The sequence below is a fragment of the Neolamprologus brichardi genome, chromosome 20, assembly GCF_056152115.1.
Source record: "Neolamprologus brichardi isolate AB-2024 chromosome 20, ASM5615211v1, whole genome shotgun sequence".
In the NCBI taxonomy this organism is placed as follows: Eukaryota; Metazoa; Chordata; class Actinopteri; order Cichliformes; family Cichlidae; genus Neolamprologus; species Neolamprologus brichardi.
The window spans coordinates 15,227,605-15,245,498 of NC_142123.1; the positions used below are offsets into that span (position 1 = coordinate 15,227,605).

General features: G+C 40.2%; 1 pseudogene; it reads left to right on the forward strand.

Moving 5' to 3' along the window:
* Positions 1-548: 548 nt before the first annotated feature.
* LOC148096943 (uncharacterized) lies at positions 549-13,442 on the forward strand (annotated as a pseudogene).
* The last annotated feature ends 4,452 nt before the right edge of the window (positions 13,443-17,894 follow it).

A 17,894-nucleotide genomic window follows, 5' to 3' on the forward strand; every position in this document is an offset into this window, starting at 1 on the left:
TCTCCAGAGGCTGGTAATGAACTAATCATTTGATTCAGGTGTGTTGCCCCAGGGTGAGATCTAAGACCTGCAGGACACCGGCCCTCGAGGACTTCGACACCCCTGAAATATAGTATCATCAGAATTCAAGTATTTTTAGACATTGAATTTTTATCCTCCAAATTTCCCTGCAAAAAATTCACCTGCAAAAATTCACCTGCAAAAATTCAACTGCAAAAGTGATGAACTTTTGACCCAAGCCAGAGCAATCAGCACCAGAGCGAGTCGAGCGGCTCTCAGCCAATTAAATTACGCTGCTTGATCACATGACACCATTAGCCAGCCGTTAGCCAGTGTCTCCTAAAAGAGAGCTGTTTAAAGGTGAGTGATTAAGTTTTTCTCCTAAATAGAGATCATTACAGAACGCCTAGTCCTACTTAAAATCCCATTTATTTTCATTTTATTTTATCATCTACTCGAACTAAGGAAAACGTTTGACTAACTCAAAGACAATTTCCACGCCTCCCCTGCCTGTCTGCAGAGGCAGTTTTGAATTTAGGAGCGCTAAGATGGCAGCGGCAAACCCTGGCGGTTCTCCGGTAAGTATATTGTTTTTTATCTTCAAGTTTGTCTTTTGAAACGTTAATTTTATTTAAATCCGTTGCTCACGTATAAAGTACACAGACGGGGTCTTTGCTCAACTCGTCTGAGGCGTGTCTCACTAAGCTCTACATGCTAGCATCTTGCTAACCGAGCTACCCTTTACATGCTGCAAAGCCACAAAACACGGTCAGACAAGGCGGCAAAAGGGCAGTGACCTGTCCGTCAGTATGAAGTTGGTGTGTGCTTTGGTGAACAAAAACTCGAGACCGGTAGCAGGAAGATGGGAGACTCGTGTTTCACTGGAATAGTCGTGAATTAAAACATCCTTTGTTGGGGAAATTTAGGTGTAAATGCATCCATACAGGCGAGACAGAGGCAGACCAGACAGTGAAGAAAACAATGCAAACATTAGAAATATTAAAATGGAAATATAGGATTAATTGTGGGTGGCTGTAGCTCAGGTGGTAGAGCAGGTCATCTACTGATCGGAAGGTTGGTGGTTCGATCCCTGGCTTCCCCAGTCTGCATGCCAAATATCCTTGGGCAAGATACTAACCCCAAATTGCTCTCCGATGCATCCATCGGAGTATTAATGTGTGTGAATGTTACTTAGAAAGCACTTAGAAAAATGTGCTTGTGCGAATGGGTGTGAATGGGTGAATGTACAAGTTGTGTACAGCGCTTTGAGTGCTCAGAAAGAGTAGAAAAGCGCTATATAAGAACCAGTCCATTTACCATTTACCAATATAACATACAATTAGGGAAAATGTAAGGAACACAATGTAAATTATATTGTAAAGTCATTAAAACAGCATACTCTGATTAAAAGAAACATGTAATTGGGTAGGATAATAATAATAATAATAATAATAATAATAATAATAATAATAATATTTAAAAAAACATGTACAAGATGGGTATGTATACTTGTACCCAGAATTTAACAACTATAAAGTTGTAGCATGCCAGACCATCTTGATTGAATGCAACTTTGCTCCACACAAGTTTTATGGTAGACATATTCATATTGTTATCTAATAAATGATTAATTCTTAGATTTTATTGAACGTTAATTTATAAATTGTTTCTGTCTTTATGTGTTTGTTTCAGAATATGCAAGATGAAATTATACAGTCAGCAAGACACTTGTTGCAGTTACTGACATCATCCAACCAAACTGCTGCTGTTGCTGCTGTGATGAATCAGAATACAAGGTACTTTAGCAAGACTTTTAAGTTAATGCTACATTTAACTAAATTGTTATATATATATATATATACACACACACACACACACGTATGTGTATATGTGTATATATAGGTATATGTATATATATATATGTATAAACTTCTCACTCACTATGTGTTAATAGACCTCTCTGTATTGAATCATATCTGTTATTAATCTCTGTCTCTCTTCCACAGCATGTCTTTTATCCTGTCTTCCTTCTCTCACCCCAACCGGTCGCAGCAGATGGCCGCCCCTCCCTGAGCCTGGTTCTGCCAGAGGTTTCTTCCTGTTAAAAGGGAGTTTTTCCTTCCCACTGTCGCCAAAGTGCTTGCTCATAGGGGGTCATATGATTGTTGGGCTTTTCTCTGTATCTATGAAGCGCCTTGAGGCGACATTTGTTGTGATTTGGCGCTATATAAATAAAATTGAATTGAATTGAATTGAATTGAATTGTATATGTATATGAAAGAATATGATTTTGTTTCTTGCAACTTCTTGCAGAGAACAGAGTCAAGGTGGCCAGGGTACCAGCTTGGTCAACCCTGAAAGACCATCCCTTCAGCAAGAAATGACCAGGTGAAAAAGTCATAAACTAAACACTCTGCATGAGCATGGAATTTAGGATGCAACTTTATATCTTACCTGCTCTACACTCAGGGCTTGAATTACAACAACAGTCAATCACATAAAAAAATACTTTTGGTAGTTCTGAGTCTGTCACGGATCTGGCTCGGTTCGACCCAGTATTTTGAGTTCTGATGTTTTGGTTTATTTTTGAATGTTTGTGTTTTTCGGGTGCTATTATTATTGTTGTTATTATTGTTGTTGTTATTATTATTATTATTATATTTCCATGTTTCTGTGTTTACTGCAGTGTTAGTGCTGTGTTGACTTTGTATAAACAAACTAAAAAAGCAATTCATAATAGTCGCTTTTAAATAATTTTGTTAAAATCTTTGTGACAGGTCTTTTCCTGGTATTTTCTCAAGAGGAAAGGGAAAAAGGCGATTCCCTGCTACATCTCTGGTGCCTGCTAAGAAGCCTAAACCTCTTGAAGTGGTATTTTATTTGCTCCCAAAACAAATGGAGAAGACCCCAACAGAACATGGAAATATATCCACACACAGGCAGGGATGGGTCAAAGAACAGCACATCTTGATGAGAGCACAACACATGAAGAGGTATAAACTTATTCTTTTTATTCACTGATCAAAACTGAGAAGTTTTTGCTTAATAAAAGTGTTATTGAAGGTGACCATCACTGCAAGTCACAGGTGGCATTTACAAAAAATAATATTATTATTGGATATTCATCGTTAATCATGAAAATGGAACTGTAAAGTTTGGATTGAAAAAGATTTTTTTTATTATATCCAGTTTGCACTGTAAATGCATGGTTCTTTTACCGTTTCTTAGTTTATACAGGGGTATAATTAATGTTAAATGTGTAATTTCTTTAGACTCAGAGATTGTATTTGTATTATTGCTTTCAGTTAAGGGATGCCCTGAATGATTTGTTTCCCAAACTGAAGGAGGTAACAGGTGGCTGGCTGCTGTTCAAACCTGGGGGTGAGTATGAATTCTGCACTATGTAATTAAACTAGAAACTGATGCTGCTGTTTAATCAGTACTTTTAGGACTGTTTCACCGCATGTTGTGAATTCCTAATTCTGAGTAGTTTTGAAGATACTTTTTTTTTTTTACTTTTCTTGAGGCATTGGATATATTTCATGATCAGAATAATCTGCTGCAATTTGCTTTTATACAGGTGTTGGGGAAGCCGAAAACTCTCTCTGGTTCCTCCAGCTGATATTGGCTATACAGGGACAATCCTAAAGGTTGCCAGTCGTGGGGGTAAAAACGTATATATTGCTCCTATTCAAGAGGAACTTAGCAATGACCCTGTACCACTAAGCAATGAGTCCTTCAGATGCATGCCAAAAGCAAAATGCCAGAAGTGTGGCATAGGTGTTCCACTGCAGCTTCTGTGAGAACACCTAAAATCCTGTCCTCCTTTGGAAAATTCCCAGTGAAAGTACTGTGGTGAATTTAGATGGTGATGAACCTACAGAAAAGGAATGTAGGTTTTTTGACAATTTCATACTAACATATTACCCAAAAGCATAAAGTGTTAAGAGCTAGCTAGAAGGAAAAATTAAATGTTATAAAAATAAACTTTGTCCTTTCAAATTTATTGCACAACAGCACCACTGCAGCAGTGTCCTGTCTGCACAGATATGTTTCCCTCTGACTTCATTGAGCTGCATGCTTCTTCATGTGGAGAAAGGTATTTAGCAAGAAAAATTTCAATTTTTATTGTCATTGGATTTAAGCCTTGACTGAAATTTAACAACATATTTTGATAGTAGCTCACGAAATGAAAAGGGGCATGAAGATACAGTAATTGAGGAAGGGCTAGCAGATATGCCAGGACCATCTGGAACTACTTGTGAAATCAGGGATGGTAGGTCAATCATTTAGTCACAGGTTATTTAAGGAAGGTGTTGATTAGTAACAATCAACAGCTAATGTGAACAAATCCCAGAAATCAAACCATTAGTTTGTATCCATTCAAATGGATCCATTCTTATTTTTGATAGCCTCATATTCAAACTACTTTAGACAATCCTTCAAAGGATAAAACATAATCTTTTTGTAATAGTATCTAGATAGAAGTTGATATACAGACTATATCCAATTCTAATCCAATTCTTCTTCAAAGGCCATATATGAATGTGCAAAGAATGCTTTGGACATGCATGAAATGGAGAGCCCATTATGTCTCACAATGGACATCAGACAAACTGTAGCTTATCAGGACATGGCCCTAATCTCATTCTACAAGAGACCCAAAATTGAATGGGCACGTCCTTTGGAGTGCAGGCTTGACGGTAAATTTGCTGAAAATGATACATAAATATATCTTGAAATAAATATTTGTATTCATTATTTTATTTTGGTGATCTAACAGGGGATACAGCTATCGGACAAGGAGTAATACGTTTTTTCTTATCAACATGCATGGAGAAGCTGATGTCTGCTTTTTGCATCAATTTTGGTTAGTTTGTTTTTGGTTGACCATACCTATGTTTGATGATCATTATATTGTATAACTTTTCATAACTTAATTGTTTGTTTATTTTGTGAAAACCTCTGTATTGTGTGGAAGTAATTTTTTTTCCCCCTTTCTTTTCATTTATCTCATAGCAAACGCTAATGTTACTCCACTTACATACCATCAGCATCTCACTTTCTTGTGGAGAGTGATATGTTCCTTATGGCAGGAAGGATGGTAGGGCACTCCTTTCTTCATGGAGGCCCATGCCTATCTGGACTTAGCCCAGCCGTTGTGCATGTCCTACTTGGTGGTAGTCCTGAAACTGCCACAGTTACACCCGAGGACTGTCCAGATCTAGACCTGAGAGGGACAATTCAGCTTGTAGGTTTTTATGTTTAAATGAGGGAACGTTTATACATTGCCCCTTGTGAGTGACATGTCTAACCTAGACTAATCCTTTAAAATTGTTCTAGATCAAAAACTCTGCCATTGAGACATGGTCTGAGACTTTAAACTTGTCTTTTGTTAAAATTTTATGTATGAGGAATTAGGAATTTATAGTTCTTGTTTCTGTCTGAATTACTGTCTTATGGGTTACAGCTTGAAGGGCAATCCAAGCTGTCAGATGAAGAGAGAAAACGTGTTCAGGATCTGGCATATGCATGGGACCTCCCCCCCTTGACAGAGAACAACAGGAGATGGCTGTTTGAGAAATTATTACTCCATTCTGTGAGTGAATTGAAAAGTAAGTAAAATATTTCTGTGTTACTGTTTAGTTAACTTTTTTCCTTAGGTCATTGGAAAAGTGACGAGGTCAATAAAACAGCTGAGAAGGGGACTTAAAGAAACCCCTATGTGGACCCTGCTGACCCAGCGACCTGACACGGTGCCCTTACTCTTTCCACAAGAGTTGGCTGCTGTGAATCCTGAGGTGCTCCTTTTGTGCTCCTAAAATAATGTATTCATTAATAACATTTTACTGTGTTGTAGAAAATGTAGTCCAAAGCAAACTATGAAGACTTAAGTCATTCTACAATTTGAAATTTTAATTTGGCACTTACCAAGAATTATGTATCAAATAATAAACTTACCATAAAAAAACCTGTATTCATTTTTACTAATTGTAACGTAATACATTTTTAAAATGCACAAATACTAAAAATGAGCATATTCTTGTCTTTATAGTCTTGTAAAAATAAAACCGCTCGAAAAGCCTGATTTACATATAGAAAACGATTTTGTAGATCTGAAGAGAGATGTAGATATAATAAACAGACATAATGACTAAAATACATTAGTAATTCTTTGGTAATACACATTTTCTAATTATAGATTTAGCCATTAATGTTGTTCTATTTTCATTTTTTGTTTGAGACAGTTTCTTCTTTTAAAATACAGTCAAAACTATGTAGAGGTTTGGGGATCCAAGTGAACACAAAAAGCACAAAACATGGATTATTATAGAAATTTATTCAAGGAATCAAGTCATGGACCATAAGGCTAAGTGGGTGATAGTGAGCTAAGAACAGGTGTGACTAATTAGATAAAATATGGCTATAGGGAAGGGAACTACCCAAAACAAGAAGAGACAAAATCCATGGAAATATGAAGAATTCAGAACTATAAACATGACCTGAACCCAATAGTACCTGGAATTAAAACCAAAAACATGCTAAAATAAAATCGGGTATTAGGGGCACAGTGGGCTAAGAACTAAGAGTCGCCAAGTAAAAATGAATTACAAATAATTAAACTGAGAGACAACTGTTGTGGCGAATCCACTTAGCAAAAAAATGGATCGGACATCAGTTGTAGAAACGATAGTCTTTATATAAGGCTTCAAAAAGGGAAATGTACAACAAAAACTTCTCGGCATTCGGAGCAACATATAATGGCTCGCTCCCGAAAACTTTCTTTTCTAGCTAAAAACCCCAGAGTAACTTTCGTCTACCGCAAAGGATTCTGGGAAACGCAGTTTTCTAATAAAAATACCTGTTAAATGCTCCCCTTTAGCAGAAATTTAAATCTATAATTAACAGCTCTCACTAAACATGTGACTAACACTTAAATCACTTACAAAATAACCAAAATGCTGTTATCAAACAATAAACTGCAATAAAGTTACAACATCCTCCCCCCGATGAACAATCTGTTCATCTAAAGCTCCAGGTTATACAACAACTGAATCGGTCTTCTTAACAGAGTCCCCGTTGTCGTGCGAATTAAGCAAGATCTAACAAGACCGTCTCGACCAGGAAACATTTCTTCAATTTTTCCAAGTTTCCACACTTGTCTGGGGAGGTTGTCATGTCCAATGAGCACGACATCCCCTAGTTTTAGGGGTGTAGGCTTTGAAGCGTCACAGCAATGAGCTGACTTCAGCTCCAACAGATAGTCCCTTCTCCAGGTGTTCCAGAAGTTGGTCATGAGTTTATGCCGGTATCTCCATCTCCGAGTAATGTCCTCTTTGTTAGGCGTTGGATGGTGTGTGTCCTTCGGGATTGACTTGGGTGGTAGAGATGTCAGTCGTTTGCCCACCAAAAAGTGGGCTGGAGTAAGTGGTTGCGGTTCATTTACCTCGTTGTGCACAAAGGTGAGAGGCCTAGAGTTCAGAGTCGCTTCGACTTCCGCCAACACAGTACACATTTCTTCAAAGTGGAGTGAAGCTCTACCTAACACCTTCTTGAGGCAGATTTTCACTGATCTGACAAGACGTTCCCAGAATCCACCCCACCAGGCTGCTCTTTCTGCAATGAACTTCCAAGTAATTCCCCTTTCCGAGAAAAACTCCAGCAAATGTGGGTCTTTAATTGTCTTCCACAGCTCCTTCAAATCTTGGTCTGCTCTCTTAAATGTTCTGGCATTGTCAGAATAGATAACTCTGCATAGCCCTCTCCTGGCAATGAATCTCTTCAACGCTAGCAAAAATGTCTCAGTTGACTGATCTGACACAAGCTCTAAATGGACCGCTCATGTCACAGCACAGGTAAATAGGGCAATGTAGGATCTTTTCACAGAATCCTCTGTTTTCACATAGAGCGGCCCAGCAAAATCCACACCTGTAACTTCGAATGGTGGTGACTCGGATATTCGGTCCCTAGGCAAAGGTGCAGTTAGCTGATGCCCAGCCTTTGCCTTAAACCTCTTACACACAGAGCATCTGGCCACAATGCTCTTAACCAGCTGCCGAGCCCGGATGATCCAATATCTCTCTCTTGTTTGTACAAGAGTGTCCCTCACTGCTGAATGCATCACCCTTTTGTGACAGTCCTCTATCAGCAGTTCTGAAAATCTGTGTTTGTTTGGCAGAATCCAAGGATGCTGCTCTCTGAATGTGAAGTCCGACTGCTGCAGCCTGCCTCCAACACTAAGCAGCTCATCTTCATCAAGGAATGGTTTCAGTTCCTGAATCTTACTGTCATTCATCATAGGTTTTCCTACCTTCAGTCTCTGGACCTCCTGGTGAAAACTGTGATGTTGTGCAACCTTAATCCAGTACTTCTCAGCATCAAGAAGCTCATTTGCTGTCAGCTCACCTTGCATCTTTGGTTGCATCGTTGTTTTTGCATTAGCTATGAATCTCCTAATCCATGCTGTCATTCTGAGCACTCTCTTCAGTTTGCTGTAACTCTCAAGCTTCAGTATTGGTTCACAGATGTCAGTGTCATTAGCAGCAAACTGCATGGCTATTTGATAACTGGATTTAAGTTCTACATTCATTTTGTCTGAAATGTTTTCATCTTCAGACTCATGTATCCGATCTTCTGATACAAGAAAACTGGGACCATTCCACCATAGCTGGTTTTGTAGTAGGGCCTCCACTGATTGTCCTCTTGTTAGCGCCTTGAGGTGACATTTGTTGTGATTTGGCGCTATATAAATAAAATTGAATTGAATTGAATTGAAATTGAATTGTGGGCAGGTCAGCGGGATTAGCCTTCCCTGGGATGTGTGACCATGAAGATGGACTCGTAAGAGTCTGGATCTCAGTCACTCGGTTTGCAACAAACGGTTTCCACCTTTGTGCCGAACTGCAAATCCATTGCAAAGTGATCATGGAGTCAGTCCACATTTTTATTTGGGCTTGCTCCATCTTCAGCGAGTTGATCAAGTTGTTGGCCAATCTGGCCCCAATCACGGCTCCCATGAGTTCCAGGCGTGGCAAAGTCATTTTCTTTAGGGGAGCCACCCTGGCTTTAGATGCGACCAAGCTCATTGTCGTTTCTCCTTCTCGTGTTTTGCCTTGAAGATAGGCCACAGCACTGTATGCCCTTTCACTGGCATCACAAAACACATGTAATTCCAAGCCATCTTTGCTTTCATGTTGCATATTGATTTGGTACCACCTTGGTATGGCGAGCTGGTGTAACTGAGTAAGCTCTGAACACCACTGTTGCCATTCTTGTGCCAGATCTGGTGGCAATTCTTCATCCCAGGAGAGCCCCCTCTCCCACATTGCTTGGAACATGCACTTGACCCTAATGGTGAAGGGGTTCAGAAACCCAAGTGGGTCATAAATTCGTGCTGAGGACTGCAGCACGCTTCGTTTGGTTCCTTTCTTCTCTGTTAGAAGCCTCACTAGTGAACTAAGGTCAAAGGTGAAATCATCAGGCTCTGGCCTCCACACTAATCCAAGCACCTTTAATGCTACTCCATTCGTCTCAGGTGCCATCATGTAGTTTGTGGAGCTCTTCTCCCATTTCTGCCTCAGTTCAGCTGAGTTTGTCATCCATTTGCAAAGCTCCATACCAGCAGCCGCCAGTATTTCTTTGGCATTCGTCGTTATGTGATACGCCTCTTCCACTGAGCGTGTACTTGAAATGAAGTCATCTACGTAAAGTGACTCCCTTATTGTATTCACCACTTGTGGTTGGCTTGTTTCATATTGTTTTAGATGTCTTTGAATTGTTGCTGCAAGCAGAAATGGGCTTGGCGTAACTCCAAACACCACTCTCGTCATCCTCAGAATGCGCAGGTGATCATTCACTTCGCCATTCGGTGCACCTGAGAACCACAGGAACCTGACTGCATCTCTGTCCCTTTCTGCAAGACGTATTTGCAGGAATGCTTGTTTTATTTCTGCCAGAAAGGCGACTTCGTGTTCCCTAAATCTAAGGAGAACACTGAGCAGATCTGGATTCAAATTTGGCCCCGTAAATAAGCAGTCATTCAGCGGCAGACAGCCTTCTTCATGGGACGATGCATCAAAGACCACTCTTAATTTTGTAGTTGCTTTGTCCTCTCTCAGCACTGCATGGTGAGGCATATAATACATTACAGAGTCTGTGCTGCGGTTTGGTGTCACTTCCTCTGCAATGTTCTGGTCCAAGTAGTCCTCCACCACTTGATTATACCTGCTGAAGAGTGTGACATCCTTCTTAAATCTTTTACTCAGACCTTCCAGCCGTTTTTTGGCAACTCTGTAGTTGTCTGAGAGCTCTACTTTTTCTGGCTTCCATGGCAACTCCACCTGATATCGTCCATCTTTAAACATAGTCGTTCTCTCAAACATCTGCAGAGCCTCATCATCTTCTGGGTTCTTCGTTGTCTCATTTTTAATACCCAGAGACTCTATATCCCAGAATGCTTTCAGTTGCTTGGAGAGGAGTTTCTCTTCCTCACACGGAATGAACATGCAGGTTGCCTCTGTAACAGTTGATGCAGAGACTGGACCATGAACAGACCATCCGAAGGTGCTCTCCAGTGCCACCAATGTTTCTGTAAGTCTCTCCACCCTTCCTGTCACGATCTGCCAATAGTAGTCAGCTCCTATGAGGACAGCAAGCTCTGGTTCCTCATTGGATCCTGGGAAGTCAGCCAGTTGTAATCCTCTTTTCTTAAGCTCATGCTGGATCTGTTCACCAGGAACCTTCATTATTGCTGAGCACACTTGTGGGGTCTCTACAGCTTCTATTACAATGCTCTGGCTAGGATCCCAGATATTTTGTAGCATAACCTTCACTATGCCGCGCTGTGATCTTGTGGGAAAGGAGGACCCAAATGTGTGTAGTGTCAGTGTCTCTTGCCTTATTACTGGTAAATTTAGGCTCTTCACCAACGTTTCATGTATGAAGCTTCTTTGGCTGCCTCCATCGAATAAGCAACGAGCTACCCTTCTGCCTGACGGGCCTTCAATCCACACCTTTGCAGTCTGTAGCAACACAGTGTTCTGTTCACCTGGTTTCACTCTTACTGAATGAGGGAGCACGGAGGAGACCACTGCTTCTTCTGGTTGGGATGGGGCCTGTACATCCACCCTTTCACCACCGCACACAGCAACGTGATGTCTCCTTCCACATTTCTCACAGGACACATTCTTGGTCTTACAGAATCTTGCAATGTGTTTCTGTCCCAAACACACAAAACATCTCCCCATTCTCTTTAACTTGTCCTTTCTTTGAAGCGTGTCATTATTTGGGCAGTTTTCCGATTTGTGATTGGCACACTCACAGAATATACAGGTGTTTTGTTTCTGGCTGGCTGTGTACAGTGCAGCAGTAGATTGTATGCTAGGCCTTTTAAACCTCACATCACTGAACGGTGGCCTGTACAGTTTATTTTCAGTTTTCTGTGGGTTGTACGACTTTGTCATTTGCAGCGCTCTTTCCCTGCTCTGAACCTCCTTCTGTAGGAATGTGACCATTTCTGACACTTTCCACTCTTCATCTCCATTTCTCTGACGGCTGTATTCAAGAGCTATATCATCTGGAATCATCTTTAGCAATATTGGGCATAACAAGCTTCCGTAGCTTTCTGACACTACACCCAATGACTCTAAACTTCTGATCTGAATTTCACATTCATCATACAGCTGCCTCAAAGCATGCACATCAGAGGATTTTTTTAACAGGGGTGAGGTTCAGCAGTTTTGACATGTGCGCACTAATTACTACATCCTTTCTTCCAAATCGGTTTTGCAGTAACTCAATTGCGTTGTCATAATTTTCATCTGTCAACATCAGTCCTGCAACTGCCTTTGCTGCTTGGCCAGTGAGATAGGTTTTCAAATAGGTAAACTTCTCTCTTTTGCATAGTGCATCATTGTGGTGAATAACAGCTTCATATTGACTCCAAAACTCCTGCCACAAACTGGCATCTCCATCATATTTGTGAATAATCAGCTTAGGAAGCTTTACCGATGCTCTCTGTGCCAATGAATGAGCAGAGTTAGCGTCACTCACCCTTTGATGCGCGACTCGTTTGCGGCAATCCTCATTTCTTTTAATTATGCGCCGTGCATGGCTCTTGGACAGGATGATGCGCTCCTTATATTCCTCTGCGCTTTCGATCTCCATTTCCAGGTCATCCAGAGCTGTTTTACGTTCTATTTCACTATCTAAGGCATACAAGCTGAGCTCCTTTGCCGACAGCATTTCCAGTAATGTGCTCAGATGGTCAGTGTCCGGATCTGGTTTAGCCATTTCGGAGTCAATTTGATGTACAAGTCGTGTGGTAGCACCTCTTATCGTCCCACGTTTCCGTTTTGTTCTTTCCATTTCTCTCTGATGCTCGTCATCCGCCACTCCCGCAGCTTCGGCGGCGGCTCCGTGTAAATCCTGTTCGCTCATCTCTCCCGGGTTTCGGCACCAAAAAATGTTGTGGCGAATCCACTTAGCAAAAAAATGGATCGGACATCAGTTGTAGAAACGATAGTCTTTATATAAGGCTTCAAAAAGGGAAATGTACAACAAAAACTTCTCGGCATTCGGAGCAACATATAATGGCTTCCCGAAAACTTTCTTTTCTAGCTAAAAACCCCAGAGTAACTTTCGTCTACCGCAAAGGATTCTGGGAAACGCAGTTTTCTAATAAAAATACCTGTTAAATGCTCCCCTTTAGCAGAAATTTAAATCTATAATTAACAGCTCTCACTAAACATGTGACTAACACTTAAATCACTTACAAAATAACCAAAATGCTGTTATCAAACAATAAACTGCAATAAAGTTACAACAACAACTGTTACTACTTTATTTCAGTTACTAAGTTATGTTGAGCAAGACATTATTTGGTTTCACAATGTGCAGCAGTATTTTTGAAGGGTATACTTTATGTTCTGTTACAGGTCCTTCTTCAGCGGATCGTGTGGCCTGAAGATGAAGATGATGACTGTCCTCTTCAAACTAAATGCAGAATCACAGGCTACATGAGGCATTTTATTCTAAATGGTAGGTTTGCCATTTTGCAGGAGGGGAATACCAATATTATTGCAATGTTAAAAATATATTTTGTTTGGATTTCTTCTAGGTTGTTAAACCTCATATTTATTTCAAAGCTCAATGCTTAACTATACACTTTCTTTTTCTTCACAGCAACACCAAGTGAGCTGACAAATCTCCTAAAATTCTGGACTGGATGGGAGATTGTGTCAAAAAGTCTCACGGTGGAGCTAGTAGATGGCAGACATCCAACTGCTGCCACCTGCTATGAGACCTTGCATATTCCATACCACTACAAGGACTATTTAACTTTTAAGGAAGACCTGATTGCCTGCTCTGAAACCTGCCACTCAGGGTTTGGACTCATTTTTTTTTTTTTTCTCTGGTCCCCTCCCCAATCAGACCAGGAGTGACATGTTTAGCCGAATGTTCTCCTTAAATTGCTGGCTGTCTGAGTGGTGTCCCAGAAATGATGTGGGCTTCATAGATAATTGGCAAACCTTCTGGAGGAAACCTGGTCTTGTTAGGAGAGATGGCATCCATCCCACTTTGGATGGAGCAGCTCTCATTTCTAGAAATATCGACAAATTTATTAAACCCCTCAAAACATGACTATCCAGAGTTGGGACCAGGAAGCAGAGTTGCAGTCTTACACGCCTCTCTGCAGCTTCTCTCCTCCTGCTACCCCCCCAAAAACCCATCTCCATAGAGACTGTGTCTGCTTCCAAAAAGACAAAAAACAAACTAAAAACCAGCAACAAACAACTTAAACATTTACAAAGAAAGAACAATACAGTATCCACATCTGAACCAAAGAGTAAAACAGTGAAATGTCGATTATTAAATATTAGGTCTCTCTCCTCCAAGTCTCTGTTAGTACATGACTTAATAATTGATCAACAAATTGATTTACTCTGCCTTACAGAAACCTGGTTGCAGCAGGATGATTATGTTAGTTTAAATGAATCAACACCCCCGAGTCATTCTAACTACCAGAAATCTCGAAGCACAGGTCGAGGGGGCGGTTTGGCAGCAATTTTTCACACCAGTCTATTAATTAATGAAAGACCAAGACAGACTTTTAATTCATTTGAAAGCCTGATGCTTAACATTGTCCACCCCAGCTGTGAAACTCAGAAACCAGTCTTACTTGTTATCATCTATCGTCCACCTGGGCCTTACACAGAGTTTCTGTCTGATTTCTCAGACTTTATATCTAATTTAGTTCTGAGCTCAGATAAAATAATTATTGTGGGTGATTTTAACATCCATGTTGATGCTAAAAATGACAGCCTCAACATGGCATTTAATCTGTTGTTAGACTCAATTGGTTTCTCTCAAAATGTAAAAGAACCCACCCACCACTTTAATCACACTCTAGATCTTGTTTTAACATATGGCATAGAAACTGAACATTTAACAGTGTTTCCTGAAAACCCTCTCCTGTCTGATCATTTCTTGATAACATTTACATTTACAATAATTGATTACGCAGCAGTGGAGAGTGGACTTTATCAAAGTAGATGTCTTTCTGAAAGCGCTGTAACTAAGTTTAAGAATATAATCCAGCCACTGTTATCATCGTCAATGCCCTGTACCAACACAGAGCAGAGCAGCTATCTGAACGCTACCCCAACAGAGGTCGATTATCTTGTTAATAATTTCACCTCCTCACTACGTACGACTCTGGATACTGTAGCTCCGGTGAAAACTAAGGTCTCTAATCAGAAGTACCTGACCCCGTGGTATAATTCTCAAACACGTACCCTAAAGCAGATGACTCGTAATCTGGAGAGGAAATGGCGTGTCACAAATTTAGAGGATCATCATTTAGCCTGGAGAAATAGTTTGTTGCTTTATAAGAAAGCCCTCCGCAAAGCCAGAACAGCTTACTACTCATCACTGATTGAAGAAAATAAGAACAACCCCAGGTTTCTCTTCAGCACTGTAGCCAGGCTGACAAAAAGTCAGAGCTCTTTTGAGCCAACCATCCCTTTAACGTTAACTAGTGATGACTTCATGAACTTCTTCACAAATAAAATTTTTATCATTAGAGAAAAAATTACCAATAATCATCCCACAGATGTAATATTATCTACAGCTACTCTTAGTTCCATTGATGTTAAGTTAGACTCTTTTTCTCCAATTGATCTTTCTGAGTTAACTTCAATAATTACTTCCTCCAAACCATCAACGTGTCTTTTAGACCCCATTCCTACAAAACTGCTCAAAGAAGTCCTGCCATTGATTAATTCTTCGATCTTATATATGATCAACCTATCTCTAATAATCGGCTATGTACCACAGGCCTTCAAGGTGGCTGCAGTTAAACCTTTACTCAAAAAGCCATCTCTAGACCCAGCAGTCTTAGCTAATTATAGGCCAATCTCCAACCTTCCTTTCATATCAAAAATCCTTGAAAGAGTAGTTGTCAAACAGCTAACAGATCATCTGCAGAGGAATGGTTTATTTGAAGAGTTTCAGTCAGGTTTCAGAGTTCATCACAGCACAGAAACAGCTTTAGTGAAGGTTACAAATGATCTTCTTATGGCCTCTGACAGTGGACTCATCTCTGTGCTTGTCCTTCTTGACCTTAGTGCAGCGTTCGATACTGTTGACCATAATATCCTGTTAGAGCGATTAGAACATGCTGTAGGTATTACAGGTATTGCACTGCAGTGGTTTGTATCATATCTATCTAATAGACTCCAATTTGTGCATGTAAATGGAGAGTCCTCTTCACACACTGAGGTTAATTATGGAGTTCCACAGGGTTCAGTGCTAGGACCAATTCTGTTTACATTATACATGCTTCCCCTAGGCAGCATCATTAGAAGACATAGCATACATTTTCACTGCTATGCAGATGACACCCAGCTCTATCTGTCCATGAAGCCAGATAACACACACCAATTAGTTAAACTGCAGGAATGTCTTAAAGACATAAAGACTTGGATGGCCACTAACTTTCTGCTTCTTAACTCAGATAAAACTGAGGTCATTGTACTCGGCGCTGAAAAGCTTAGAAATATGGTATCTAACCAGATTCTTACTCTGGATGGCATTACCTTGGCCTCCAGTAACACTGTGAGGAACCTTGGAGTCATTTTTGACCAGGATATGTCCTTCAACGCACATATTAAACAAATATGTAAGACTGCGTTCTTCCATTTGCGCAACATCTCTAAAATTAGAAATATCCTGTCTCAGAGTGATGCTGAAAAACTAGTTCATGCATTTATTACTTCCAGGCTGGACTACTGCAATTCATTATTATCAGGATGTCCAAAAAACTCACTGAAAAGCCTTCAGTTAATCCAAAATGCTGCAGCAAGAGTACTGACAGGGACTAGAAAGAGAGAGCATATTTCTCCTGTTTTGGCTTCCCTTCATTGGCTTCCTGTTAAATCCAGAATTGAATTCAAAATCCTGCTCCTCACATACAAGGTCTTAAATAATCAGGCCCCATCTTATCTTAATGACCTTGTAGTACCATATTACCCTATTAGAGCACTTCGCTCCCACTCTGCAGGCCTACTTGTTGTTCCTAGAGTATTTAAAAGTAGAATGGGAGGGAGAGCCTTCAGTTTTCAGGCCCCTCTTCTGTGGAACCAGCTTCCAGTTTGGATTCGGGAGACAGACACTATCTCTACTTTTAAGATTAGGCTTAAAACTTTCCTTTTTGCTAAAGCATATAGTTAGGGCTGGACCAGGTGACCCTGAATCCTCCCTTAGTTATGCTGCAATAGATGTAGGCTGCCGGGGGATTCCCATGATGCATTGAGTTTTTCCTTTCCAGTCACCTTTCTCACTCACTATGTGTTAATAGACCTCTCTGTATTGAATCATATCTGTTATTAATCTCTGTCTCTCTTCCACAGCATGTCTTTTATCCTGTCTTCCTTCTCTCACCCCAACCGGTCGCAGCAGATGGCCGCCCCTCCCTGAGCCTGGTTCTGCCGGAGGTTTCTTCCTGTTAAAAGGGAGTTTTTCCTTCCCACTGTCGCCAAAGTGCTTGCTCATAGGGGGTCATATGATTGTTGGGCTTTTCTCTGTATCTATGAAGCGCCTTGAGGCGACATTTGTTGTGATTTGGCGCTATATAAATAAAATTGAATTGAATTGAATTGAATTTAAGTGAATCATTGCCATAATGCAAGGTAGTGGTGTACAAGTCTCTGTTTAAGATTTGGAATATAAATGTTCACATCTACTGGGCCTCTCTGATGCCATTTACTCTGTGCAGGCAACATTGGTTCTTCTTCAGTTCTCAGTTGAAAATCCCTTTAAGTAGTTTTTAAAACTATCTTGAAAGTTTACCTTGTCACTGACATCTTACATGCATCTTGATCAAAATAAAAGGACAAGATTGACTTACTGTGCTGTTTTAATTTTGAAACATTCCTACCATCAGCCTTCAGTCAAATATTGCTTTACAACATAACATTCAAACTGACAAGCAGTTTCCATTTAGTTTTCTGAGTGAATCAATATTTTTAAGTTCCCTCTCTCCTAATTCTTCAGTATTTACATTACGAAGCTTTACTAAAAATTGTTACTTATAGCGAAGTTTATAGTTTGAAACAGTTGGTGAACCCTGTGGAATCTCATAGATTTCAGCACAATTTGAAGATCAGATCCCATTTCATGACCAAAGTCACAACAATAATCAGAACTGCTTATACACAATTATGTTAATGAAAACACCATGAAAATTCTTTGAGTTGGTTTAGTTTAAGCAGACTGATTGTCCAGATGTCCGTGATGAAGATCAGATTACATTTCATGACCAAATTGTGCAGAAATCCATGAAATTCAACAAGATTCACAAACTTTTTCCCGCAACTGTATGTAGCTTTCCTATT